A 27217-nucleotide genomic window follows, 5' to 3' on the forward strand; every position below is an offset into this window, starting at 1 on the left:
AACAATATTGGTATCCAACCCAGGCATGTCTTGGTAGGACCAGGCAAACACGTCAACATATTCTTTGAGAAGGTTTGTCAATTTACTCTTGATATCAGCATCAAGCAGCGATCCAATGGTCACTTCTTTTTTGTCTTCTTCAGAATCCAAGTTGATCTTTTCTAAAGGCTCTTTGTGAGGCAGAATGGCTCTTTCCTCGTGCTTAAGTAATCGAGAGATCTCGTCCGGGATCTCCTCTTCTTCCTCTTCTTCGGCTTCGAACACAGGAAACTCAAAGTTGGGAGAGGGCATAGGGTTATTGCATTCAATGGGTTTATCAATAGTAAATCTGCACATGTGATTTATATTTATTTCGGAAAATTTATGAATGCAAGAGTGTATGCAGATTTTTTTGAAAAAGATTTTTTTTAATTTTATTTTGGTTTTTTAGGATTACCATTTCCAGAAAAAAGCAAAAATAAAACATATAATGTAGGGAATTCAAAATGACACTTTATTTATGATTCATTTTTGAAACAAAGCCCTAAACACAAACTCATTTGTCTTGGGCAGGACAAAGAGGGAAACTTTTAAAACAAAGCCCTATACACAAAGTTATTTGGGCGGAACATTTAAAAGCAAATCCCTATAAAACATCTCTCTGCTTTGGGCAAGGCAGGAGGTCAAAATAACAGCGAGGTGATTACTTTGAGCGGCGAACAACATTCGGAACGTCGACAGCTTTCCAGTAGCAACGAACTCCTCTGTGTATTATGTATTTAGGAAAATTCTCCTCAGAATTATCTTCAGTACTGACATTGACCGCTGGTCGAGCAGGATTTGAAGGTCCTGGTTTGTCACCCTTGTTCTTTGTAGAGTTGAAATGGTCTTCTTCTACTTCTTGAAGAGCATAAGACGAGTCACAATCTTCAGAATTTTCAGGATGTATTTCCCAGTCTTCAGGATGAAGAGACTCATTGTCAGAGACGCTTTCTGAGTCAACTGCGGGGCCATCTTCCCCTTCATTTTCAAAAATGGAGTTTATGTGATAATAACCATCTTCAGGATTGTTAATCTTGGTAGATGCATTGAAGCCGAAATCTTCAGTAATTTCAGGCTGCTGAGAAAATTGACAGGGCTGATAAGCCTCTTCTGGTTGACTATTATATTCAAAGGAATCTCCCCATCCAGTCGGTTGGATATCTTCAATCGCAATCTTTGAAAATTCAGGTGCAGTATATTTCACCATATAATCAAATTTTCCACTTGGTTGTCCCAAGGTGTCCCAGACCTCTGCAGGAATAGGCTCAGTTTCTTTGCCTTTGGATTTCTGTGACGGAGGATATGGTTCTTCCTGAGATATGTATCCCGAGTCATTGAGATAACATTTCCATTCTTCTTCACTATCAGGTAGACCTTCTTCGATGCATTCTTCGATAAGGACATTAACCTCTTGGGGAATTGGGTTAAGGAATCCTCCACTAATGAATGTTTCTTTGATCGGACGAAGGGTTTCATCCTTCTTGGTGCAGTTTGAGAATGTTGGTGAATATCCGAGTCCTGCTCTGGTTTCACTCTTGGTAGGGATCACAACTTGCCCCGAGCCAGTGGTAGTTCCATCTTTTACTACTTTCACCGCCTCTTTGTAAGAAGAGATCGACGCTTTCTTCTTGGAAGATTCGTCTTCTAAAGAGAGACCTTGGAACTACGTTCCTTCCACATCATCAGCGCTAATGAAAGAGAAATTGGATAAATGACTCACCATTAAGGCTTGTTCTCCACTTATTGTTACCAATTTTCCATTTGTTACAAATTTTAACTTTTGGTGGAGCGTAGAAGTTACTGCCCCTACTTCATGGATCCATGGTCGTCCTAACAGACAGCTATAAGCAGCTTGGATGTCCATGACTTGGAAGGTGATTTGAAATGTATGTGGACCAATTGTCATGGGAAGGTTGACTTCGCCGATAACAGATTTTCGCGATCCATCAAATGCTTTGACAACTACACCACTGAACTTCATAGGCATTCCTTGGTAAGACAAGCGAGCAAGAGTCGTCTTTGGCATCACATTCAAGGAAGATCCGGTGTCTACCAACACATTGGACAAAGAGTCTGACTGACAGTTCATAAAAATGTGCAAAGCAAGATTGTGATTTTTACCCTCCTCGGGGAGTTCTTCATCACAGAAGCTTAAATTGTTGCAAGCTGTTATGTTAGCTATTATCCCATCAAAGTGGTCAACAGTCACATCATGATCTACAAAATCTTGATCCAAGACTCTCATCAGGGCTTCCCTGTGGGCTTCTGAATTCAACAGCAATGAAAGTATTGAGATCTTTGAAGGAGTCTGCATAAGCTGATCCACTATTTTGTATTCACTTCTTTTGATAAGTTTCAAAATTTCATCAAAGTCTGGATTGACATTGGTTCCACTGGATTGACCAACATCAGTGTTTGTATTACTGACAGGAGTTTCCTCAGGATTCCCCACTGGTGTATTGATAGGATTTTGTCCGGTCGCAGGAGCAACAGGCTGCTTTGAAGGTAGTGGAGTATACACACATCCACTTCTTGTTACTCGACTCACATCAGCGATGTTTACAACGGATGAAAGAGTAGGTAAAGGAACTTCTCGTCCATTCTTTATCATTGTTGCATTGTAGTTGTATGGAACTGCCTTGTCAGAGTCATAAGGAACAGGTCCAGGTAGACAAATGATCAAAGGAGCAATAGGAACCTTTGGCTTGTTGTAAGTAACTTCCATGCGCTCGGGCATGTTGAAATGAGGAACGATGACGTTAACTTTAGGCATTTCCGAGTTGATATCTGAGACTAAAAGCTCATGCGGATAACATCCTATCATGTTAACTTCATCTTCATTCCTATTTCTGTAGATCTGAATAGTACCATTATCCAACAGAACTTGGAGATCTTTTCTCACAATCGAACATCCAGGAGGATCTACACAACATATGCTACAAGAACCGTATTGATGCTGGCGAAAATTCTGCCCTCGATAGAGAGTGGCGTGCATTTGTACCAAATCTGCTCTTGAGAAATTGATATTATAGATTCGACATGGACCAGGACATCCATACACCATGTTTACAACATGCCCTCCATGATTGGGCAGCGGATTTGCTTGCACATTAGGATTCAAATTTCTGAAAGAGAGGAGATTAGACCTAACCAACCTCTGAACTTCATATTTCAAGGATATGCAATGCTCAAGATCATGGCCAGGTGCTCCTTGATGATAAGGGCATGAGACCTCAACTTTGTACCACCATGGGAGTTTCTCAGGTACGGGTGGTGGCGCTTTAGTTTGAACAAGACCTCTTTCAATCAAAGCAGGGTACAATTCTGTGTAGGTCATTGGAATCGGATCAAACTGTGGAGCTCTTTGCACACGATTCTGATTATTGTTAAACTGCTAAGCCTGTGGTCGAGGCTGTTGTTGTTGAAACTGCGGGGTAAATCCCGGATTCGGTGCTGTATTAACGGCTGGTGCGATAGCAGCTACCTGTCGTTGACGATTGACATTTCCTCTTGGCCTCCCTTGGGATACCATGTCAACACTTTGTTCTTTCTTCTTTGGGAAACCACTTCCGAACTTTTTGGTTCCGCTTGAAGATCCACCTTCTTTAGTTAGACTTCCGGTTCGGACCCCTTCTTCTAGACGCATCCCCATGTTTACCATTTCGGTGAAATCACTTGGAGCACTAGCAATCATGCGTTCATAATAAAACGGGCCAAGAGTATTCAAGAAGATCTTTGTCATCTCTTTCTCTTTTAATGGTGGATTAATCTGAGCAGCAGTTTCTCTCCATCGTTGGGCATACTCTTTGAAAGCTTCATGGTCTTTCTGAGCCATGGATCGAAGCTGGTCTCTGTCTGGAGCCATATCCGAGTTATACTTGTATTGTCGGACAAAGGCCTCACCTAGGTCATTGAAAGTCCGAATATTGGTGCTATCCAAACCTGTGTATCACTTCAGTGCGGTACCAGTCAAACTGTCTTGAAAGTAATGGATGAGCAACTGATGATTATCTGCATAAGTAGACATCTTCCTGGCATACATCACAAGATGGCTTTGTGGACAAGAACTACCTTTCTACTTCTCAAAGTCAGGGACCTTGAATTTGGCAGGTATTTGTACACTGGGAACCAAACATAGTTCCTGGGCATTCTTTCCAAACAAATCTTTTCCACGGATAGCTTTAACTTCCAGCTGCATCTTGTTAAACTGCTCTTGGAGATCTCCCACAAGATTACGCTGATTTATACTATCATCCTGATCATGATAAATCTCGTTGCCACCATAAGGAACTGTGTGAACCGTAGGGGTCGGAACTGTCATAGTGGGTTGAGAAAGTGCCATAGTGATTTGGGAAAAAGTTACCCCTGAATGTGGAATAAACGCCGAACCTTGTGTGGCAGGCGCTTCAGTTGTAGCTGTTTGAACCCCAGAGAAATTATGGCGAAAACCTGCACCAAAGCTAAAAGGCGGGCCCCAACCTTCTGGCATGGAGAAAGATGGAATGTTGAATGCAACTGTAGAAACCGGAGTAGTGACTTCAGATGTTACTGTTGCTTAACTGTTGGGTGGCGGCGGCTGATTCTGTGCGGCCATTAAGGAGTCAACCAGAGTAGTGAGACTTTCCAACTTTTCCTGAAGGGTGGTCACTGTACCACGAAGCTCAATGTTCTCTTGTTCAAAGTGTTCCATTACTCTTCTCCTGCTTGAACGAGTATTGTATATGTGATCTGATTGCGAGCGCGGTCGAGAAACTTTGAGACGCGACAGCTTGACGATCTAATGGAGAAAGATCCAAAAGATGAGACTCTATACAACAGACTCAATATGCAGAATGATGTATGTAAAAAGAAATTTATGATTTTTCCAAAAATTTTAAAGATTATTTCCTTGCAAACATTGGAACACAAACTATTCTTTTATTGAATAAATGGGAAATGTTACAACATTGGAGCGTAGCTCCTTACAAAAGAAAATGATAAATGAAAAGCTAAACAATCCTAAGCATCTTCACCAGACGAAGAACCAAATGCATTGTGCAGCTTGAGCTTCATGATTTCTTTCCCATAGTAAGCTTTCAATTCGGCCTTTTCGGTCCTCAGTTTGTCAACAACATTCTTCCAATCATCAGGAGTCGGAGCGTTGCTTGTTGAACCTTCAAGATTTTTCTTGCTTTCTTTGATGTACCTCTTGATTGCAGCATCTTTCTGACGAATCTTCTCATCTTTGCTCATGAGCCATCCATCTTGATAATAGAGAGTTTCTTCGTGATCTTTCACTCTTTTCTTCAACTTTCTATTTTCCACATCAGTTCTACGAAACTTTTCTTCCCAAGCTTCTTTTTCTAACCTCATCTTAGCCAAAGTGTCTTGGTATTCTTCCATAGTAGGAATGTTGGGTCGTTGAGATACTGCAGGAAACATGGGTTTTTCATAAGCATAAGACATTTGGAACTCCTTTGCTCTTTTCTTTACCCAGCAGGTGTAGGCGTCCATGGCAATCAATTTCTTGCCTCACCTTTTTCTTTCCATCGGACGTCGTACCAAGCTCTCACCATTCTTGCTTTCAACCTTTGAGGATTATCCCCTTCTTGGTAGAAGTAACCTTCCACTGAGGGACCAATGGGTTTAGCTGAATTTGCATACCCGAGTTGTCGTCGGGCTAGGACCGGATTGTAGTTAATTCCTCCTTGTGTACCAATGAGGGGTATGTTGGCGAATTCTCCACAACTTTCAATGGTTTCTGTACCACAGCGAGCCAAGGTATACCAACGAATATCATTATTAGTAAGAGACATAAGTCTTCGAGGCCAACGCAAACCTTCTCGGTTTTCCGTGAAAATAGGAAACTCAGGTAAGTGTGAAACAATCCATTTGAACAACAATGGTGCACAACATACAATGATTCCACCGCCTTGGCGATTCCTGTGATGGACAGAGAAATACATGTCACCAAGTAAAGTCAGAACAGGATTCCCAATCAGAAAAATCTTTATGGCATTGATATCAACAAAGTTGTCGATGTTGGGAAACAAAACCAACCCATAGATGAGCAAGGCTAGTATAGCTTCAAAAGCTATCATGCTACCAGTTTCGATGAAATCAAAGGCTTTCTTTATTAGGAAGTGCGAAGTCAATCCCAGGAGGTTTCCTTTGGTAGTCCAATTACTCTCTACTTCAGACTTTTTCATGTGGATACTTGCTGCAATGACGTGTGACTTAGGAATGGCTTCCAAACCATTGAAGGGTATTTTGTCAGACACAGGGATACCCAAAAGATTGGCATATTCTTCCAAGGTCGGTACCAACTGGTAGTCTGGAAAGGTAAAACACCGGTAGACGGGATCATAGAACTGAACCAGAGTTTTGAGAAGTGCTTCATCAACATGAGTGTTCAAGATAGGCAAAAGCTTTCCATAACTTTTCCTAAAATTAGAAGGATCTTGTACAGAAGATGCTAACTCTATCAGTTTTTCCACATCAGGCGCTTTGAAACCGTACTTTTTGGTATACCTTTTTTCCATAACTTAATCCTATAATGTTTGCAAAGAAAATTCTCTAAATTTTTTTTGGAAAAATCATGTTTTTATGGAGAAAAGATGGGTTTCTTTTAATGAATGTATGAATGCATGGATGCATGGATGCCACATATTCAAACATGGTAAGGAAAACATGGTAGTTCAAACATGGTAACGCAAACATGGTACTACAAACATGGTACACAAACATGGTAACAAACATGGTACACATAGGTTCAAAGGTCCAGCGTCACGAGCATGAGGTCAGAGAACCAAAAATGGGATAGTTCTAGTTAATCACCTGCACAACATGTTCTACTGATACGTCAGAGTCTACATTTTTCTTTCGGATATTACCGGCTTGCCAATTAAACTTGTGAGCCAGCAATATTCTCAAGAAAAACTCGTCTGAGTGTGGTTCTCCGCATGACAACTAATCCAAGTCTTCACCTGAATAGTTTCTGCACCACAACCTAATAAGGCCAGGATGGGTTGGGGTTCTACGGCCAACTCAGCTTCTACAGTTCAATGAAAGTAATAATGTCTTCGCTACGAAACATGCTAAACATATATTACCAACAAGGAACCTCCACTGAGCGGAAGGATTCTCACGTACGCCTGTACATGACTATACCCTCCACCTAATTCTTATGTGTACTTAATCCGGGTTAGGATTTGTCCATAATGTATCACTTGTAACAAAACCACACAAGTAACAGAACTAGAACCACACATGTAACAAAAAAATGAAATGAAAAATATAGAAAATAGATTTAACCCTTCCTTTGGAAACAATAAAAAGATGGTCCCCAGTGAAGTCGCCATTTTTCTGTCGCGGGGAAAAATCGTATCTTTTTTCGAGATGAGACACCTGATGCCTTCTTTGGGCTTGAGTGCTCAAAAAATGATTTTTCTTTTGTACCGACCAAACTTTTTATTATTTCCAAAGTAGGAAAAGGAAAAAAGTTGCAATAACCTAAAAAGTGGGGGAGAGATCTTTGGGTAAGAGGGTTGGTTATACGAAGGGAAGGTATTAGCACCCAACGTATCTATAGTACTCTATAGGTTTCTTTGCTATGTTTTTCATTCCATGTTATTGAGAGGTTCTTGTGAAATAGGTGGGACCTAAGGTGTTTGTTTGATTATGCTCGCAAAGATCATCGCGATCCTCTGCCTACATATCCCTTAGAGGGAATCAGAGCATCTGTAGCTCGGGGTCTACGGGTGCTAAGGTTTGAATGGTTTGAGAGAGAAGTTTTGCTCGCCAAGGATACGACCTTGTGCCTACGTATTCTCAAAGGGATGTTGAGAAAGTCAGAGCAATCGTAGTTCCCACTTATGCTAGTGGAAGCAAAGGAAAAGAGACAAATGTCATCTCAATGTTCGATGTATCTAATCTATATCATCACATACATCTGTTTGTTTTTGTTTGAAAATCTTTTCATTATAAGCCCTGGGCCATGCCACTTATGGCGCTTAGAATGATAAAGATGTTTTTGTTGTTTAACCAGCCTTGTGGCAAAAACTTTCAATGAAGTCAGCCTTGTGACAAAAAGTTTTGATTAATCAGCCAGCCTTGTGGCAAGAGTTTCAATGAAGTCAGCCTTGTGACAAAAACTTTGATTAATCAGCCAATATGGTGGCAAAACAGTTTGATTGATTAGCCAGCCTTGTGGCAAAAAGAAGTTTGATTGATTGATTGTTTGTGATGATATAGAAGAGATACTCCTATCATAGAGATGATAAATGTCTAATCGCCTAGGGTATTTGATTTGGATATTGGGGATGCTTATAAGAAGCCCGTGGGTCCTTGTACGAAGCCCAAGAGGAGGCTATCCGAGGGTCCTTGCATTGTAAGCCCAAGAGGAGGCTATGGGAGGGACAATCCAGGGTCCTTGCATTGTAAGCCCAAGAGGAGGCTATGGGAGGGACAAGTCGTTTGTATGAAGCCCAAGAGGAGGCATGGTATAGTTGGTTTGAGCTCTTAGAGCGATTTCACCGGGAAACCATACTCTATGTTCTAACCTAAACTAGGGAGATTCTTTGCACGAAGCCCAATAGTAGGCTATGGGGAACCTAGTGTTGTACTAAGTTGAACAAGTATATATAACACAATCACAAATATGAACAAGTACGAACAAATATGAACAAGTACATGAACAAATATGAACAGTTATATGAACAGTTATATATGACAAGGTGTGTGTATATAATGGAGTTTATGAAGGAAATATACCTGTAAGCATGATCCATTTGCATACACGGGGGCTCGGGACTTATACTCGGGGAGAGGCCCATTGAGTTTATTCAAAATCTATGCAAACAAATATTTAAAAAGGGGCTTGGGACTTATACCTACATGGAGGCCCATGTTTTATTTTATAAAACATGGTTGATTGTTTTGTAAAGAGACGCGAGGTTTCGTCGTTTGAAAACAGTTTGAAAGTTTGTTTTGAAAGAAGTTTATTTGTTTTGAACAAAAAGACTGTATAAAAAGAAAAAGGAGTGGGTCTTATACTCTCTAATATTCGAGAGGCCCCTCATCATTTTGAAAATCAATTGATCAATTAAAAAGATTTAATCAATAGTTTCCTTTGAAAGAAAGAAATGGTTTATTGTTTTAAAAAGAATTGTGATCGTTTGTTTTAAAACGGTTTGAAATTTTGAAAGAAATCAAATTAATCAAGATAAACAAAAAGATTATACTTAATTAACACCTAAATGATTAGGGTTTGATCACAAAATATTTACAAGTGATTAAGTTTGAAAAATCAAGTGAAAAAACAATATTTAAAGTATTTAAAAACACTTAAAAAATGTCATTTTAAACTCAATTAAAAATGTATTAAATAAATATATTTTTGTGATTTTTTTTTATATTCATAAAATATATATATTAAATAAGGAGTGTGTAAAAAATGAATAAAAAATGAGTTAATTTGATTGGTTAAATTAAATGATGAAGTTGTGAAGAAAATGGAGAAAAATAGTGATAAAAAATAGGTTTTGTCTCCACAAGGACTTGAACTCACGCCCTCTCTCTCATCAGCCAAAACACTTGCCAACTGGACCACGCGCGTGGTCTGTTTAACATTTGCAACGAATGAATTATATTTTTGAATCAATTCCTAATTTCAGTTTCAAAATCTGGCGCCAAGAACACAATCCTAACTTGAATTTGAAAAATCTGAGCACTGAATTATTTTGATCAAGTGAATAGCCTATCTTGCTCGATTTTTCACAAGGAACATGATGGTATCATTTAATTTTATTTATTTTTGCTCTAAGGTGATCAATTTTGTGATGAACACGAAGAACCCTAAAACTGAAATTCAATGTAAAATCGTGTATGTGCAAGTTATGATGCAATTGATTGAGGGTTAATGATCCTCATAGGTGCAGAAACAAGATGGTATGTTCATATTTCATTTATGATGCATGTATGATAGAGTTTGAAGTTCATGAGCACTTACCTCAAAAACGGCACAACTAAGGATCGAATTCTGCAAATGAGGGATTCCAGATGTTGTTTCTTGATCTGAACACCTTCAGTGGACCTTATGGAACATGTTTGAATGCTTGGAGTGGATTGAAAACCTCTTGATCAGTTTGTGGTACCCGATCTGCAGTAGGACTCAAGTGAGGATTAAACTTGGTGATTTTGGAGTTACAGGTCAGGAATGATGATTGGAATAGTTCATATATGGTATATGGATGGTGTTTGGATGATTAACTTGGTCAGAAACGAGCTTGTGTGGATTTTGGCATGATAAGGCTTACTATGTGTTCACATGGAAGTGAGGTAGTGATTTTGAGATTTGAGGTGTTTTGGGGTGTATGAATGGATCAAGCACATCCCATATGATGTTTATGAGTTGTGGGAAGCATTACTTTGGCCAGAACTTCAAGGGTTTAGAGGTTGAGTTTTCTACCTCTTTGAAACTTAAGAAACTTGCAATTCAAGAAAGAAAGAGAAAACCTATATTTTGTGAGGTTTTGGTGTGAATTTGAATGAAGTTTGGACCTCTATTTATAGGCCATGGATTCTGAACTCAGACCTTTGCAAGTTGATCAAGAATTGGTGATTTGGCACTTAAGAGATAGAAAGGAATCTTACCATTAAATGCATATGGTTAAAAGTGACCAAACCATGGTTAAAACTCAAGCTTTTTATCCTCTTCCATTCTGATCTTCAAATCAGAAAATATCATTCAATTATTGCTTCTATGCATCATTACTTGGATCATTTGGCAAAATGGTTCATAACTTAGTGAAAATGACTTGAAATTTCAAGTGAAAAGTTCACTAATGTCAAAATTTAAAACCATGGCTACACTCCATATTTTTTCATGCTCTTGGAAATTTTGGAAAGCTCATGTTACACACTTCAAAACCCTAGTTGAAAGTTTCTTCAAGACCTTTAAGGAAATGGGTGAAAAAGATCCATGAACTTTGAAGAAAATGAAGTTTTAAGTGAAATTTTCAAAAGATACCAACTTTGAAGCTCCATATCTCTTAAATGGTTGATCTTTTGGAAAAAAATTATATGTGACAAAGTTGTTCATTGGATCAAAATCTACAACTTTCATGTTGGAAGTTTTTTTCAGTTTGTAGGTGAAATTTTGAGAAATTCCCTTCCAAAGTTTGGAAAAAACCATTGAAAAACACTTAGAATTTTTCTAAGTATGGAAAGTCAAACTTTTGACTTTTTGATTCTTGATTGATTTTCTTGATTTTTCTTGATCAAATGACTTCATACATCATATATTGATGATTCAAAACTTCAAAAGTCATGGTTGACCAAAATTCCCCAAAAGTCAATGGTGATCTTGTACAGTTGACTTTTTCAGAAGAATCGCGTTTCTGGAGATTTCAAATGAAACAGGCTATCCTCACCAAATGAATGGTATGAATGGATCATATTGAAGCATTAGAGGATATTGAGCCATGGTTTGAGTTGTGGCACCATATCCTGATTAAAAAGTCAGTTATTCGGTGAATTAGGTCAAAAACCCTAATTGTCGACTTGATGAAATTGAAGACTGTGGATCTTGAATTGAGATGCAATTTCCATTGGATGCTGTCATAGGGATTATTTGAGGATGATTGACTCCCTAGGGATTTTTAGGGTTTCCCAAATGTGATCCCTGATTTTCAGTCCCTGATAGTTCAAAACCCTAATCTGATGATTTGAAATTTAACTGTTGATCAATCCTTGTGTAGGAGATGTCCTGAGCCAATAGATTAGGTCAAAATGATATAATTGGGGTCTTGAGTTCATGTCCCAGGTCATTAGGTCAAATCCTGAGCAAAAGTCAGGAGTATGCTATCTTCAGTCAAAACCCTAATCTGGTTGGTTCAGAGCCTTTGAGCTTGTTGAAATGAATCTCTGAGGACCAAATGTTGATTGTTGATAAAAATGATTCATTTGAGATGGAAGGAGAACAAAACCCTAATTGATTGTTACTTGTACTGATGAGTGATTTCCTGATCAAATCCTGCTGAGTCACAAGTAGCAAACACAAAGTATGCAATTTGTTAGAGATGCAAATGATGCATATGTAATGATATGAGGTGGTATCTTAGGTCAAAAATTGGGGTATGACAGTAATTATGGTGTTTCCTTGAAAAATATTAACTTAATTACATATCATGCATCGCTTTAGTTGTACGCACTGACACGAGAATTGTCGCGGATCTAATAGTCACTTTCCTTTCTCCAGAAAGAGAGGGGGAGAAGGAGGTGAACAAATACTTTCAAGCTGTCTCATCCATACAACACTCGTTCAAGTCGCAAGAAAAGAATGGAGGAATTTGAACAAGAGAATGAAGAACTCAGAGAAGAGATAAATACTCTTAAGGGAACTGTTGAAAGACTCAATAGTATGGTAGAAGCCCTAGTAGTTGCGCAGAATCGACCAACGCCAGAAGAACCGCAAAGGACTGTGGTTTCCGAGATTATTTCTACTCCTATTCCTCAGTATACCATGCCGCCCGATCGACCTTGGGGCATGCCGTATAACTTTACTCTAGAAGGGTACATACCTCCAACTTCTGAAGTTCCAAAAGTCACCATGGATATGCGTCCACCGGAGGGTTACAAACCTCTGGAAATTGAAGTTCCAAGAGTAACGGCAATGGGTTTCACACAACAGAATGCTGAGATTCCAAGATCTGCTGTCATGGCTTCTCCACGACCTATTATGCATACTTTTCCTCCACAGGGCGGACAAGTATATCATCACGCTCCAAGTGAGGATGCTGGCGTGTATGAAAGATTGGACGAGTTCCAGGAACAGTTTCTGCAAATGCAGAAGGAACTCAAAACTCTCCGAGGACAAGATCTATTTGGAAAGAATGCTGCAGACCTCTGTCTGGTTCCAAATGTTAAGATTCCTCACAAATTCAAAGTACCAGAGTTTGAGAAGTACAAAGGGAATTCATGCCCGCAAAGTCATCTCGTGATGTACGCTCGAAGGATGTCAACTCAGACTGATAATCAACAATTGCTCATTCATTATTTTCAAGACAGCCTGACTGGTGATGCACTCAAATGGTACATGAACTTGGACAGTTTAGAGATTCATACTTTTCGAGACCTCGGAGAGGCCTTCGTCAAACAGTACAAGTACAATCTAGATATGGCTCCCGACAGAGATCAACTCCGGGCCATGACTCAAAAGGATAGAGAAAGCTTCAAGGAATATGCTCAGAGATGGCGTGAAGTTGCTGCTCAAATTTGTCCACCACTTGAAGAGAAAGAAATGACAAAAATCTATCTCAAGATTTTGAGTCCATTTTACTACGGACGAATGGTTGCAAGTGCACCAAATGACTTTACCGAGATGGTAAACATGGGTGTACGTTTAGAAGAAGCAGTTCGAGAGGGACGCTTGAACAAAGAACCAGAATCTTCTATTGGTCCTAGGAAGTATGGAAGTTCTTTCCAGAAGAAAAAGGATCAAGATGTCAGCAATGTCTTGCACAAAGCAAAGAAGAAGTTTTCACCTCAGGTTGCTACAATAACTCCGGTTGTTAACTCAGCACCAGCTTATCAACAACCATTTCAACAAAGGTCGCAGCAACCTCAGCAGTAGGTTTGACCTCCAAATTTCAACAACAATCGGATTCCAAGGTATCCTGCCTTTGATCCCGTACCGATGCCATATGCGGAGTTGTTTCCAACACTATTGGCGAAAGGAATCATTCAGACAAAGAGCCCTCCAAATCGTGTAAATGAATCATCACATTGGTTCAAGGCTGACCAATCTTGTCCCTCTCATCAGGGGGCACCAGGTCACAACATTGAGAGATGTCTCAATTTCAAGATCGACGTCCAAAGATTAGTGAAGAGCGGAATGCTATCCTTCAAAGATACCAATCCTAACGTCCAAGCAAATCCTTTTCCGCAGCATAAAGAAGCTTCAGTAAATCTGATAGATCAACACCCCAATGTCATTCAAATCTACGACATTCGTCAGATAGGGGAAAATCTTGTCAAAATGCACGCTAGACAAGCTGGATACGGTCATGTACCACCTCACAACTACTTCACATGTGAAATTTGTCCGAAGAATAATCAAGGATATGCCGTAGTTCAAGCTGCATTACAAGAACAAATGGACTTAGGATGGATTCAACACATTCGAGTCAAAACTGAGCACGACGTCAACATGGTGCAAGGATGTCCAGAAGAGTATAAAATCTACAAAGTTGAAGATCTCGAAGGATCGGTAGTCAGGTTCCATAAAACTTTAAATGGACTTGCCTACTTTGGAACGGATTTCCATCCTTACAGTAGATGCAGAATCTGTCGAAGAAATTCACGAGGATGTTTGCGTGTTCGCAACGACATTCAGAAACTGATGGACGATAATACCATTACAGTTCTTGCCAACAGAGAAGATGACGAAGTCTTTACCGTATCTCCTCGAATTAATCAAGTTGAACCTATGCACGTCAAGTATGACAGCAGGAAGACGGCAATTGCTCCGTTAGTCATCTACTTACCAGGTCCTGTACCGTATGAATCCATCAAGGCTATACCATACAAGTACAACGCTACATTCATTGAAAATGGTAAGGAGATACCATTACCATCTGTTGTCAACATTGCTGATCTTAGTCGAGTCACCAGAAGTGGACGAGTCTTCAACAGAGCAATAGAAAATATGGAAAAGCCTTCGGAAGAAGTGCCACATAGGCAAGACAATCATCCAACCAATGTTGTTCAAGCGAAAGAAAATGATGAGATCTTGAAGTTAATCCAAAGGAGTGAATACAACATTGTAGACCAGCTACTACATACTCCATCTAGGATATCTGTTCTTTCCCTACTATTGAGTTCTGAAGCTCATAGGGAAGCCCTACAGAAAGTTTTGGAACAAGCTTTCGTAGAACCAAGTGTTACTGTGGGACAATTCAACAGTATCGTTGCCAACATCTCCGCAGGAACTAGCCTGAGTTTCTGTGATGAAGATCTTCCTGAAGATGGAATGGACCATAATCTTCCACTTCACATCTCGGTTGGCTGCATGGGTGATGTACTCACAGGAGTCCTAATAGACAATGGATCCTCTCTCAACGTCATGCCTAAATCAACATTGTCAAGATTATCTTTCAAAGATTACCCATTGAGGGATAGTCAGGTCATCGTCAAAGCATTTGATGGATCAAGAAAGTCAGTTTTCGGAGAAGTGGATCTTCCCATAACCATTGGACCTCAGACGTTCAAAATCACTTTCCAGGTTATGGATATCCCGGCACAATACAGTTGTCTTCTAGGTCATCCATGGAATCATGAGGTTGGGGAAACTACTTCAACACTTCATCAGAAACTGAAGTTCATAAGAGATGACAAATTGGTAACTATATGTGGAGAACGGGCTTTGATTGTCAGCAACCTATCATCATTCTCCGACATAGAACCAAAAGAAGTTGTTGGAACTAAATCCCAAGCACTTTCCTTGGACAAGGAAAAAGGAAAAGAGAAAGCAGCATCTATCTCTTCCTACAAAGATGCAATCTAAGTTGTAAAGGATGGCACTACCAGTGGTTGGGGGCACATTGATATTCCTACCAACAACAAGAACAGAACAGGAGTTGGATTCTTTCCAACATCATCAAAGGCTATTCCAAGAATTGAGGTAGTTCTTCCAATTCAAGAGACTTTCCGCAGTGGGGGTTTTCTTCAACCTATTCAACAAACAGTCAATACCATCGGTACGGAAAACACCGATGAAGAGGAATGGCTATCCTATCTTAACAAAGCAGGATACATTTCCATATCAGAGTCTGATTCACCTTGCTGTTATCCAACTAAAGGATCTGAAAGTAAGACTCAACCAAGCAGTGAAGAAGTTACTAACAGCTTCACCACCAGAAGTCATGGTTCATCAGAAGAGGTTCCTCCTATCCCCGAAGAAACTTGGGACATATTAGGAGAACCAAGCGGAAAATTCGACTACATGGTGAAATACTCCGCTCATGAAAGTTCAAGAATCTCTCTTAAAGACATTGTTCCGACTGGATGGAACATTGATTATGAGTACCTCTCTCAGCCAAAAGAGATGTATAACCCTTGCTATTCATCATCAGCATCTAGTGAAGTCATCATTTGAGGATTATATCCCCAAGTCACCTTCCGAGGCTACTGATTTAGAGTTCACATATCTAGTCAATGCCATCTGTTGCACCCCAAAATTCGCCCACTTACTTATTCCCAAATGGCTTTCACATCACATTCATATACATACTCCATATAGGCCATTCATCCAAGGCATTCATCCATATCACTGTCACTATCCAAGAAAACTGGTGAAAAAGAGGTTCAATGTGTGGGGTATCTGTGAGCAAAAGAGAAAGATTGAGGGCTTGACTGCACAATACTATTCTCATGGAAGTTCCCCTAAAGATCAGGATTTCACTCTCTCCAAGACAGGGTTCAGATTGAATGATACAGGCTTCAGATTCATCAAGATCGTCAAATTAGGGTTTTCTGACAAAGTCAACCCTGTCGACTTTTTGGTCATTGATTAATCAGAAAAATGGATGTGGGTGCAAAATATGGCTGTCTGAGAGAAATATCATGTACTGGAGTTCTTTGGTTGCTAATCGATTGAGAATTGGATCAGAGGCGGATTAATCGGGAAGTTCACCTGAAACTGGAAAGAATCAGAAAAATTGATTTTTTGGTCAAAATCAGGGTCAACTGTCAAATATTGATTTTTGGGTGAAAATCGGTCAAAGAAAGTCAATGGAATGAAATAAAATCAAGAAAATGTCAAAGTTACCAAAATGGAAAGTAGTTGAAATGTGAAATTTCCATAAAAGGCAAGTTCTATACTTAGGAAAATATTTGAAAAGTTGGAAATTTGGTTGACTAGCCTACTTCATGCAAGTATTGCACGCATCTCAAGGCATTTCCTCAAGAAAGTTTCAACATGAAAGTTGCTCAAATCACGGCCCTCTACAACTCTCTAGTTGGGAGTTTTCTCATTTGAGGCTTGGTTAAAGAGATAAAAGACGAGAAAATTGGAAGAATCACATGGAAACCATATTCCATACTTAGAAAAATTTTGAGAGTTTGGAATTTGTCAAGCAGCTGACTTTGACCCCAGATTGCACGTACTTCTAGGCATCAAATCAAAACAAGGTCAACACCAAAAATGTTCACTTCATGGCCCCCTACAATGTTGTAGTTGGGAGTTTTTTCATATAACGTATGGATTGAGAGTTATTGAAGAGAGAAGTTGGCAAAAACTCACTGTATACGAGGCAAAAAGCTGGGCAAGTTTTCTGGGCAGCAGTAAGCATTTTCACAAGCACGTGGCGTGCCACTTTTGAACTTGATTATAAGGAGCTACAAATATCCATTTGACTCAAACTTAAAATCAAAATACTCTCCTCCATGCCCTCTATCGATTGAGACAAGAACCAGGTCAGTTGGGTGAAAATTGAATCACTCATGAAGCTCCAAAGTCACGCCTTGGCAAAGTCACGTCTTGACAAAATGCCAGGCATGAACTCAGGGCACGCGTGAGGCAAATGATCGAGCACGTGGTGTGTTGTCTTTGAATCGATATTTAGAGATTTTCAAGCATTCATTCGACCCAAATTCAATATCATACTGTGCTATCCCATGCCTTCTTCACATCGATCATGAGTTTGAGCCTAGTAGTGACCTATTGAGAGAGCTATGATAGCACAAACATGGCCGGTCGAAATGTTTGTAAAGACTAGCCGAGCCAACCTGCTGCAATTATTCCACAAGGTATTGTCAAACATGTTGCTAAGAAACAACCAGGTAACCCATGCACACATGAAAGGAGCATCCAAAGCTTACCTCATCTAACCATGCATACTACTGTGCACGTGAAAGGCATGCCAAAGTTACTCCAAATGCCAAAACTTGCTCATTAAGTTGTTGAGGAATGATACATTATGCTCCCCTCACCATAATACAACCATGCACCCTCACCTTATAAAAACTCTCTTCACGTCATTCTCAAGAAGGGACTCATTTTTCCAGTTTTCAAAAACCTCTCACCCATCATTCACTCTTTCTCATTCTCTCTTCTCTCTAAACACCATAACCACTTTTTTCCACCACCACCACAAACTCCCATTCTTCTTCAACCACCACCTTCACTCTTCATCACTCATCACCTTCCATGCTCTTATTCAAGAATCCGTAGCCGCTTCCATGGATACTCATCTCAAGATCCATCACCATTTTCATCACTAGTGTAATTGTCAAGATCAAAGCTACGACGGATCCGAGTTTATTTCTCGAAAAGATACGTATCTCGAAGTGCCTCACCTTCATCTCCTTCAAAGAACAAAGAGAGCAATCGGACTCCTCTTCGAATCTTGATTAACATATTTCCAAGTAAGTAACTCTCTCCATCGCTTTAGAAGCATATAGGCCTGGAACCCGTCATCAGGGATTGGGTTAGGAACTAGACCACTATGTTTTCAAGTGTTTGTTGCATTTGTACGGAATTTATGGATTCTTGAATTCAATTTCGTTTTCGCTGAGATGATAATTGTTTGAATGCTTGAATCACATTTTTGTCTCCTATGGTTGACTGTGAGTGCATTGGTATGTTTAGATGGAGCTTTGGTGAATTTAGTTCATGTTAGGGTGTTAGTGTTGCCTTCGGTTTTAGAGTTAGAATGAGAGATGAGGAAAACGAGCATCGGATCTGTGCTCAGCGCGGAAATTCGAGTAGAAAGGCATGTCCTTTTAGCGTTTCTGAGAAAGAAAGCGCAGCGCCGCCGTCGCTTCCGAGCGGCTCGCCGGAGAAGAAAGGGAACAGTGTTCCCGTTTGTTTTTTTGTGTGTGCGTGAAGGAGGGTTACGTGGCACTCTGCCATTCGTTCCCCGCCCCATTTTTTTTACTTACTTTGGATTTTATCAAATGATTAGTAGATGATGTGTTGATTGGTAATTGGTCCAGCATTTATTTTTGTCTCATTCATTTTAAGTTAAGTTGCCCAATTGATATGCTACTCTTTTTTCTTCATGTCACGTTATATGTTAAAAAAAAGAACCATGGCATAAGAAGAAATAATAACATGCTGTTATTAAATAAAATGAATAATAAAAAAAAGGAGAGTGATTTGAAAGTGGATTGGGCCTGGCGCATCGCTTTTCGCACACCCCTCTTATCTGGGCCCAAATGCGTATCAACTAAGTTTCAGTTCTTTTTGAGTTTACTTTCTCACCCCCAGTAGGCAGACTTCCATTAATTGTTTTAATTTTGTTTCTTCCATAACTTTTGATTCATAAATCTATTTTGGTTCAAATAAAAAATCAAAAAAAATATGTTTTAGATATTATAATGTGTGTAGATAATTGTAGTATTTTTTTTAGATTTTTAGAAATTGTTTTCCTATTTTTAATAAGCCCTTTTCTTTAGTGTGTTCATATGCTTTTTAAGTTTGATAGGTTTTGCAAATTAATTTCGTTTAGTACCTTAGGATTAGAATTTAATCACCAATTTTTGTATGACCACTGTAGACTAATCCATGATATTGTGTGTAAAAAATGAATTCCTAATTCTTTGTTTTGATTGGTATTTGGTTAGTTTCGTTTAACTCGATTAACATGCGTTTCTAATAGATAATTGTGACGTTTGTGCCCTCAAATTGAAATGCATTCATGCAATAATGTTGGTTCCTTTTTGTACATATAATTAGGGATGTTTAGAGGTCCTAGGCCTGGAATTGATTTTTTTTAAGGCATGTTTTCTAATTTTACTTGAATCTTCCTTTCTTACTTGTAAATAACTCACCTTTGGTTAACGATTGTGCCATAACTTGCCCGAATGACCTATAATTTTGTATGAAACTTTGTGACTTGATTCCATGATTGTTTAGACATCTATTAGAGGTCATTAGCTACTGACTCCTACCATGTAAATACATCTTTCTAACTTCACTCCTAATTTGAATTCTATTAACTAGTTTTGACCTAGTTTTGTATAGTTTTGTTAGAACTTTGTTTGTTTCAAGTTAATTGACTAACATAGATTGGTATAAGGTCTTGGATCTATAAATGAACTAATTGCTACTGACTTTAAGCTTTGTTCATGTTTTCATTTGCTTTTTGTTTTGATTAATGGATGTTTGTTCGCTAATTGTTAAGTGACGATTTATGCGATACTTTGGTAACTCTTTGTGAATATTTTCGTGTAGTGCCATATGGCTTTTGTGTTTGATTTAGGACACTTATTTCCTTGGTTTGCTACTGCCCTAGGGCTCTCTTCTTATCTTGTCGGAGTTGTAACTCCATTCTTTTGCCATGTTCCCTTAGACTCTTCCTTCTTTGTTAAGAGGAATTGAGATAGGTTAGGATAGTTATCCTTAACCTTAGGGCCATTTGTAGATTTTAATAACTTAGATTAGAAGATAGGTTAGTTCCCCTTTGTTCATTCTTTTTCTTTTTCAACATTAAAACATTAATAAAATAAAGATGCGAATCACATTAAGAAAGTGATAGAGAAATGAGTGGGATTCATTCCCTAATCTGTTTCTCAATCACTTAGTGGCATAGAAATGAGTGGGATTCATTCCCTAATCTGTTTCTCGGTCACTACTTAATGGGAGAGAAATGAGTGGGATTCATTTCCTAATCTGTTTCTCAAACATTAATTAATGGGATAGAAATGAGTGGGATTCATTCCCTAATCTGTTTCTTGAACATTATATAATGGGATGGAAGTGAGTGGGATTCATTCCCTAATCTGCTTCTCGATCATTATACATTTTATGTGATTCTAATCGCAAAGTAAATTCCCTTAAAAAATACCTAACCAAAAACACTTAAAACACTTAATAAAGGCTCGAATTAAAAGCAAAGTGATGAAGTGGTGCGAAACCTTGTATTGGGTTTTGTTCATCATGTAGTCACATAAAAAACACAAACCCAAGTTCTTTTCTCCTTAAGAACATGTTAAGTCCATTCCAGAAATAGGCGTATAAGTCTCCAAAGGTCGAGCATCGTGGATTGTGACCTTAAGATGGGCGTGAGGGGTGCTAGCACCTTCCCCTTGCGTAACCGACTCCCGTGCCTAGATTCTCTGGTCGAAAGACCTTGTTATTGTTCTAAGTTAGGTTTCCTGATATTCCTTTCCCTCGATGGGATAAATATATTAGTGGCGACTCTGATCCATTTTTCGCGGTAGCGACAGCTGGGGACGTTGCTAGACCTGTGCTGGTCCGTTCTTAGCGAGTCGATCCTAGCCTTTGTTTGTTTGTTTATTGGGTGTTTCTTTGTTTGTTTGCTTATATGTTTGCATCTTGTATATATGTTTGCATATCATGTCTATTTTCCGCTTGCATATCATGCATCTGGACTATATTATGGGTTCCCGTGGGGACCACATATTTTTCTGCTTTGTTTTGCAGGTTGGGTGGGATGTTATATGAGGTAAAAGGCCCAATACCCAGGCCAGAGTTGACACATAGGATACCTAGGATAGAGTGGATAGTCATGACGCCAACAGAATGTCAGGTTCTGTTGATTGCGAGCATGAGACCCACGACCAGTCGAGACTCGAATGGGATACCATTGTTGGCATGTATTTGCAACAATGATGGTGTTTCAGGAGAGTTGTTAACGCTGGAGACCTTTTGACCTACCTTGACCTAGATTCACCTGTGAGTGGGGTGGGATATTCATGACAGGTACCGTTGGTGACTGTTCTATTCTGTTGGTGACTATGGTTCTTATGGGTTTGTGGTATCTATGCCGGACTTTTGATCCTGCAACATCCGATCTTGTTCAGAAGCAACATACACCTCTCTTATATGGGGAGGACCTTTCATTGCATCATACTTATCATAGCATGTTTAATTTCAAAAAAAAAAAGGGAAAAAGAAAAAAAGAAAAAAGAAGAAAAAAAAGAAAAAAGAAAAGAGATTAATATTCATATGCATGCCATTTTTTCAGGGTATCCAAAGTCAACACCTCTCATCAAGAATGGCTAACAGTGTGACCGTCAACAAAAAGGCTACGAAGCATACCTTCTCTTGCAGTTTCTACCGTGAGGATATAACACCTTTGGTTCGATTGAGCACCCGAGTTACTGAGCAAAATCTGGATGAATTCAGAAAAACTTATGGCCACATTCTGCTTATGTTGACTACTCGTATTGATGAGTGGGGTCTCTACACTCTTCTTCAGTTTTATGATTCTGAGTTGCGCTGCTTTACATTTCAAGATTACCAATTAGCCCCTACCCTCGAAGAGTATGCACATATTCTTCAAATCAAAGTTCAACATAAGGTTCCTTTTGTGTGTGCACCTGAGAAGCCAAAAATGGATCGCATTGCTGATGCTCTTTATTTGAGCATGAAGGACGTTAAGGATAACTGGAAGCCTAATGGTGGGACTCAGGGATTCTATGTGAAGTTTCTGATGAGGGAAGCTGAAGCCCTTGCTGAAAAGGAAAAGTGGAAAGAATTCAATGCTCTCCTGGCCGTCATGATCTATGGATTAGTGATGTTCCCGAATATTCCAAATTTTGTTGATCTCACCGCCATTTGTCTCTTTATGGATCAAAATCCTGTACCCACTCTGTTGGCTGACACTTATTATGCCATCCATTCTAGGTATGGATAAAAAGGATCAGTTGGGGGTTGTTTACCAATACTGTACGAAGAGATTCACAGAAGTGGCCCCAAAGGATTATGGGACTTACTGCAAATGATATTGTTTGGTATGATCTCCGAACAAACATCGAGCAAGTTATAACCAGATGTGGCAGTTTTGGCAATGTTCCTCTCATAGGGACAAAAGGAGTCATCAACTACAATCCGAAGCTAGCACTGCGCCAGTTGGGTTTTGTACTGAAGGACAAGCCTTTGGATAAAGAGATATTTGAGTCCGTTTGCTTTGAAAAAGGAACCGATCCAGAAGGTTTGGAGAAAGTAAGGAGTGCGTGGAACAAAATTCATACAGAAGACCGAACTACCTTGGGGGGAAAGAACGCTATTGCTAAGAAAGCTTATACTGAATGGGTTGAAGAAAGAGTTAAGGAGCGCCTGTTGCCTTTCCCGAAGGTTAGCCCCCTCTATGAACAACCACCTGAGATTTTAACTGCCACTGTACCAGCTGAGGAGTACAACCAAGTACATGTGGAGAATATCAGGTTGCGAGAAAAAGGGGAAGACGCTAAAATAGATTATTTCTTGGTGGATCAAAAGAGGGATGAATTAGCACATGAGGTTAAAATGCTGAAAGGAGGAACTTCCAGGGTCCAAAAAAGGGCTAGAACTGAAAAGGGCGAAAGAGCTACTGATCAGTGGTTTTCACACATATATTTACCGTTGTTTTTAAGTATGTTTAAGTTATGTTATTGAGTGTTTTATTTCTTTATTCTACATTTTTTGCTTTGGTTGTGTATTTTACTGTTTGCAGGCTTAAAGGAATAAATTGAGACAAATCAATGCCAAAAAGTACAAAAAGGGGAGTTTCGAAGGAAGTGAAAAGTCAAGCTACATGAGGTCTGACACGACCACCTGTGTCACCTGAAACTGACCATGTTAGGATGAAGCATGGCCAAGAAAATACAAAAGAGATGAAAGTCACGGGGCTGACACGACTCGTGTTAGCAAGTGTGAGATCTGGAAATTTTCAGCATGTTTCTCATCGTGACAGGTGTGTAGTATTTTGATCATAACTAGAGCTTCGTAACTCCGATTGACGCGGTTCCGGTGGCAAAATTTCGCTAACGAAAAGGGCTACAACTTTGATGAAGAACACAAAGCCAAATTATGAAGTTAAGGTCTCACACGGACCGTGTTAATCAACACGGCCACCCGTGTTGAAATGTGGCTGGAAATGCGAGTTTGAACCAAAGTCAGAGGATCAACACGGGCGCCCGTGTGCAGGAACACGGCCCGTGTTGATGAGCGCGGGCTGAATATGTGTTTATAAGCTTCCTTACTCAAATGGGTTCATTAAGGGTATTCTTGGCATTTGGTTTCAACCGGAATGAAAGATTGATTATAAAAACAACTTTAGGGCAAGAAAGAAGGGACTTTTTGGCTAGGAGAAGACACGATTGAAGATTGGAGAAAACAAGGGTTTGGGAGAGAAGAAGGTCTTCATGAACGGAAGCGATTGAAGATCAACTTTCATCTCAATTCTTGTAATGTATCTATTTTATAATTTGTTCTCTTTGAACAATATGAGTAACTAAACCCTAATGCTAGAGGGTGTCCCTGATTTGACTCTGTAATGATTTTGAATTCCTGAGTTCATCAATAGATTTGTTTTCTTATTTAATTTAATTGTACAAGGTTTTTATGCTTTCTTTGTCGGACCAACAAGATTGATTTACGGTTAACAACCAGCTGGACAGCGGTTGTTAAGGTTTTTGTACGATTAGACTATAGTAGATATCACCTAGGACTAGGGATACCCTATAGTTACCGATTAACTCTTGATAACATAAAGGCTTGATTTCATCATAATTCTCTAAGGACTTAGGAGTTAGGATGAATGTTCAAAGGTTTTCCCACTAAGGACCTAGGGGAAAATAATCTAAAGGGCGGTAATTAAAGGTTATGAACTTGTTGAAGAGATCTAAATCCAAGGTTATTACAGGAACAATCACACACTATACCCCTAGCATAATACTCATATTTGTCAAAAAGCCAATTTACTTTTCTGCTTATTTTAATTATTGTTTAGTGACAATTTGCAAACAAAACCCCAATATTAGTTTTTGTTTAATTGATCTATAATTTGAACTCGATATTACTACGCAGTCCTTGAGTTCGACATTCGGGGAATTTCCCTATTATTACTACAGAGGCAAAATAGTACACTTGCTATTTTACCGATCAAGTTTTTGGCGCCGTTGCCGGGGACTGCCAAAATATAGAGTTTTAATTTTAGTTCAATTGAAATTTTGTTGCTCGTCAGCTAAAATTTTGTTTTAAGTTTTTGTTTATTTGAATTTGATTTTATTATAAAAAAGAAAAGAAAAAAAAAGATTGATTATTTTTGCTTCATGAATTCTTCTATACTTTGCTACTAACTAATTGTCTGAGTTTTGTAGTTATGTATTGTTTTGATACATTGCCACCTGTATCTCCTGCATGTTGGTCGCCTGATTCAGGAGTCACCTTGGAAGAGGCGACTAAAATTTTCAAAGCATATAAGAGGGAGGTAAGAATCCTTATGAATGAATGTAAGGAAGCTAACTTTTATCCAGATAGGTTTATTTGGAGAAAGTTACAGTTGGAAGAAGAGTATGTGGAACCAGAAGAAAAATGCTTAACATCAGATGAAGAGGATGCAGTAAGAATAGAAGAATTTGAGGTAAAAAAGAAATATGGGGAAGAAGAAATAAGGAAACTTGAAGATGATCGAGTTTTGGATAAAACCTCAAATTTAACAATTTGTGAAGATGTGGACATCCAACAAGAAAATTTTCAACAAAAGAGTATCCCCAAAAACTATTTTTACAACAAGGCAGATGAAAGACAAGAAATTGACAAAGTATTGGAAGACATTTATGCCTTGTTCAATAAAATCAAGCTGAAAAGGATTTGGGAGCAACATCATCGGTACTTTAAGTTCATGGGATTGCTACCAAACAAAAGAAAGAAAAAAGATGATGTGTTCTTTGTGTCATATATGCCACCCTAACAAGGGGAATGGATCGTCGAGCCATGCGACGTTAAACGAAGCGCTTCGTGGGAGGCAACCCACGGTTTTAATAATTAATTTTTCTGTTTGTTTTTGTTATTTTCAGGAAATAAAAGAGGACGTCTCTGGTGAAAGCTTGGAAGTGATTATTAGAGTGCATTACCCTTTGTGAGTCACCTCTCTCAGGCTCATTCTGAAACATTGAGGCCAATGTTTAGTTCAAGTTTGGGGGAGGATCTTCTCTTTGCATTTTATTTTTATGTTATTGGTATGATGTGAAACCATAAAGTGAATTCTGCCCAAATGTTGACCGAAATTTTAATTTTTGTTAAAGAAGTTTTGATCCTAAAGAGCGATCGGGAATAGTATATAGAGATGAAGCAAGGTTTGTTTGAGGACAGGAAGTGCGGAATAATGTGACAAGAAGAGGTTTGTTTAAACACCCTTGGTTCCCTAAAAGAAATACGAGTCTAACGTGTAGATTTGCACCATAGTACTTGTCTCCTGAGAAGTACTTCTCGAGTAGTTTATTGATACAGTCTGGCATAATTCAGATTCACTTGCATGGTGACCGGTTGAGAAAAAAAAAAGAGATATAAAGTTGGCACCAAATGATGAAAAGGCGGTAAAAGGCAATCGGCTCGCTAAGTTGGGTAACCCTCACCCGGTTATTCAGCCCAAAGGAGATTGATCCCCAAACGTCGTCCAAAACGACAATATATAACTGCAAAGTTTGAAAATTTCATCGGTAATAAAAAGTAGCAAATGCTGCAAGTTTGGTGACACGAAAAGAAAATAAGAAGCCTTGATTCGTCTCATGCAGGTAATGAGTATTATAAGAGATGCCGTGCCTTAATATGATTGTCCGAATGAAAGAGGAGGAAAATCGGAAAGAGACTTAAGTGCAAAGCATAGTTGGAGAGGTATCCGAAACGGGAGCTTGAGGTTTAATGTGGTAACAAAACTCGTCGCGTCATGTGAATGCTGAACCAACTGTTTCTTGATCAATACAGATGGATATCTCACGTATGAACATCGTGTGCTTTGAGGGTCATTAACTTTTGTAATTGTCGCTTGAGGTCAAGCAACGGTTTAAGTTTGGGGGAGTTTGATCAGTGGTTTTCACACATATATTTACCGTTGTTTTTAAGTATGTTTAAGTTATGTTATTGAGTGTTTTATTTCTTTATTCTACATTTTATGCTTTGGTTGTGTATTTTACTGTTTGCAGGCTTAAAGGAATAAATCGAGACAAATCAATGCCAAAAAGTACAAAAAGGGGAGTTTCGAAGGAAGTGAAAAGTCAAGCTACATGAGGTCTGACACGACCACCTGTGTCACCTGAAACTGGCCATGTTAGGATGAAGCGTGGCCAAGAAAATACAAAAGAGATGAAAGTCACGGGGCTGACACGACTCGTGTTAGCAAGTGTGAGATCTGGAAATTTTCAGCATGTTTCTCATCGTGACAGGTGTGTAGTATTTTGATCATAACTAGAGCTTCGTAACTCCGAT

The sequence above is a fragment of the Vicia villosa genome, linkage group LG3 (genome assembly GCF_029867415.1).
Source record: "Vicia villosa cultivar HV-30 ecotype Madison, WI linkage group LG3, Vvil1.0, whole genome shotgun sequence".
NCBI classification, from domain to species: domain Eukaryota; kingdom Viridiplantae; phylum Streptophyta; class Magnoliopsida; order Fabales; family Fabaceae; genus Vicia; species Vicia villosa.